At 72.2% G+C, this 3402-nt stretch overlaps 1 non-coding gene across 1 annotated transcript; it reads left to right on the top strand.

Annotated features, from left to right (window-relative positions):
* The first annotated feature begins 2142 nt into the window (after positions 1 to 2142).
* Positions 2143 to 2261, top strand: LOC128824233 (5S ribosomal RNA). Its single transcript, XR_008442458.1, has one exon. It is a non-coding gene; the product is annotated as a 5S ribosomal RNA (ribosomal RNA).
* Positions 2262 to 3402: the final 1141 nt, after the last annotated feature.

A 3402-nucleotide genomic window follows, 5' to 3' on the forward strand; every position in this document is an offset into this window, starting at 1 on the left:
TCGAAAAAGCCAAAGCCCCGCCTTCGGCGGTACGAAACTGGAACCGGGCGCCACCTCGTGGTTCCCTCGGTCGGCCGAGACGGCGTTGGGCGACCCCTTCCGGACATCCGCGAGACGACCGGCCGTCAGGTCAACCCATTCGCTCCAAAGGGGTTGACCCGGTGGCCGGGAGGGGACTTTGAAAATTTTTCAGACTTGGAAAACTTTTTTTTTTTTTTTTTTTTTTCCCCCAGCCCGCTTCCTCCGGGTTGACCCGGTGGCCGAGCGTCTCACCGTCCCCGGACGCAGCGAGGTACTGCCTCCCGGCCGTCAGGATCGGGCCCACGGAAGTCTGATTTTTAAAAAAATTTGCCGACGCCACCGCGGAGGGCTACCCGGCCACCCCGGGCCCCGGAGCCGGAAAAGGGAAGAAAAGGATCGGGCCCACTAGAGACATGGACCCGGCCGCCAAGCAGGCCGCCCTGGGCTCACCCTCCCCGGCCGCAGCGAGGGACATCCTCCCGGCCGACAGGATCGGGCCCCTGGAAGTCTGGGGGGGGGGGGAAATCCGCCCCACGCCTCCGAGGAGGGCTGCCCGGGCGGGCCGGGCCCCGGAGCTCGGAAAAAAAAAAAAAAACACCCCAAAAAAGGATCGGGCCCACTAGAGACATGGACCAGGCCGCCCTGGGCTCACCCTCCCCGGCCGCAGCGAGGGACTGCCTCCCGGCCGACTGGATCGGGCCCCTGGAAGTCTGGAAAAAAGAATGGAACCTGACGCCTCCGAGGAGGGGGCGCCCAGGGAAGGAGGGAGATCCGGGTCGACCTGGTGACCGGACGGGAAAGCGGCCACCGGGCGTGCCCGTTCAAACCTAGGGGTTGACCTGGTGGCGGGAAAGCAAACCGGCCACTGGCTAGCCCCGTCGGCAACCTACGGGTTGACCTGGTGGCCGGGAAGCGAACCGGCCAGCAGGTGAACCCGTTCGATTCCACGGGTTGACCTGGTGCCCGGGAGGGGACTCTGAAAAATGTTCAGCCCTTTCGGCTCGGGGTTGACCTGGTGGCCGAGAGGGGACTCGGACGGCAGGCAAGCCGCCCTGGCCTCACCCACCCCGGCCGCAGCGAGGGACTGCCTCCCGGCCGACTGGATCGGGCCCCTGGAAGTCTGGGGGGAAAAAGAAAATGGAACCTGACGCCTCCGAGGAGGGGGCGCCCAGGGAAGGAGGGAGATCCGGGTCGACCTGGTGACCGGACGGGAAAGCGGCCACCGGGCGTGCCCGTTCAAACCTACGGGTTGACCTGGTGGCGGGAAAGCAAACCGGCCACTGGCTAGCCCCGTCGGCAACCTACGGGTTGACCTGGTGGCCGGGAAGCGAACCGGCCAGCAGGTGAACCCGTTCGATTCCGCGGGTTGACCTGGTGCCCGGGAGGGGACTCTGAAAAATGTTCAGCCCTTTCGGCTCGGGGTTGACCTGGTGGCCGAGAGGGGACTCGGACGGCAGGCAAGCCGCCCTGGCCTCACCCACCCCGGCCGCAGCGAGGGACTGCCTCCCGGCCGACTGGATCGGGCCCCTGGAAGTCTGGGGGGAAAAAGAAAATGGAACCTGACGCCTCCGAGGAGGGGGCGCCCAGGGAAGGAGGGAGATCCGGGTCGACCTGGTGACCGGACGGGAAAGCGGCCACCGGGCGTGCCCGTTCAAACCTACGGGTTGACCTGGTGGCCGGGAAGCGAACCGGCCAGCAGGCGAACCCGTTCGATTCCACGGGTTGACCTGGTGCCCGGGAGGGGACTCTGAAAAATTTTCAGCCCTTTCGGCTCGGGGTTGACCTGGTGGCCGAGAGGGGACTCGGACGGCAGGCAAGCCGCCCTGGGCTCACCCTCCCCGGCCGCAGCGAGGGACTGCCCCCCCACCCACCCACCCCCCCGGCTGACAGGATCAGGGCGCACTGGATGTCCGGGACAATATTTTCCCCGACGCCGGGGAGGGCGGGCGGGCGGAGGGGCTCTGGCGGCCAGCCCGGGCCCCGGAGCTCGAGAAGGAAAAAAGGACCGGGCCCGCGAGAGACGGGGGCCCTGCCGCAGGGGGGCAGTCCGACCGGGGCTCACCGTGCGGCAGGCCCGGGCGTCGGCAGGGGAAAGCGGGCGAGGAGGCGCGGGGGCCGGGTGCCTACGGCCATACCGGACCGAACGCCCCCGATCCCGTCCGATCTCGGAAGGTAAACCGTCCCGGGCCTGGCTAGTACTTGGATGGGTGACCGCCTGGGAATCCCAGGTGCCGTAGGCAGCTTTTCCCGGTCCGAGCCAGCTCTCTCTCCTTTTCTGGGGAGGAAGGAGAGGGGGGGGACGGGCCGGAAAGCCCCTCGTCGCTCCTGCCGAGTCGGAGGTCGCGGCCGCAGGTCACGGGTCTGGGCGCCTGGGGTCCGGCTCCCCACCCGGCTTCCTCCGCGGAGGACCCACCGAAGCCGCTGGGGGAGACCCCGGGCATGGGGCGGACTGGCCCGGACCCTCCCGGCCGCCGGCCCGCAGGACCGCCCCGAATCCCCCCGCCCCGCGGCCACCCAGGCCAGGCCTGGCCAGGCGGGACGGACGGCGGGTGTCCAGCGCCCAGCGGCTTCCGCCAGCGGGGACCCACGGCCCCCAAAGCCGCAGGGGGAGGCCCCGGGCCCGGGACGGACTCGCTCGGACCCCCTGCGCCCGGGCGCCGGCTCGCGGGACCGCCCCGAATCCCCCCGCGGCCACCCAGGCCAGGCCTGGCCAGGCGGGACGGACGGCGGGTGTCCAGCGCCCAGCGGCTTCCGCCAGCGGGGACCCACGGCCCCCAGAGCCGCAGGGGGACACCCCGGGGCCGGGACGGACTCGCTCGGACGCGCTCGGACCCCCTGCGCCCGGCCGCCGGCTCGCGGGACCGCCCCGAATCCCCCGCCCCGCGGCCACCCAGGCCAGGCCTGGCCAGGCGGGACGGACGGCGGGTGTCCAGCGCCCAGCGGCTTCCGCCAGCGGGGACCCACGGCCCCCAGAGCCGCAGGGGGAGACCCCGGGGCCGGGACGGACTCGCTCGGACGCGCTCGGACCCCCTGCGCCCGGCCGCCGGCTCGCGGGACCGCCCCGAATCCCCCCGCGGCCACCCAGGCCAGGCCTGGCCTGGCCTGGCAGGCCGGTGTGCAGCTCCCCCGGGCTTCCTCCCCCGACGACCCGCGCCCCCCCGAGCCGCAGGCGGAGACCCCGGCCCCGGGGCGGACCGGCCCGGGCTCGCTCCAGCCCCCTGCGCCCGGCCCGCAGGACCGCCCCCCCCCCCCCCGAATCCCCCGGGAGAGGCCCGGCCTGCACGCCACTGACGACCCGCGGCCCCCAAAGTCGCGGGAGGCGCCCCCGGCCCCGGGGGCCGGTTAGCTCCGTGTCGCTCCGCGCCCCCCCCCCGCCCCTCG

The sequence above is a fragment of the Malaclemys terrapin genome, chromosome 15 (genome assembly GCF_027887155.1).
Source record: "Malaclemys terrapin pileata isolate rMalTer1 chromosome 15, rMalTer1.hap1, whole genome shotgun sequence".
Lineage (NCBI taxonomy): Eukaryota > Metazoa > Chordata > Testudines > Emydidae > Malaclemys > Malaclemys terrapin.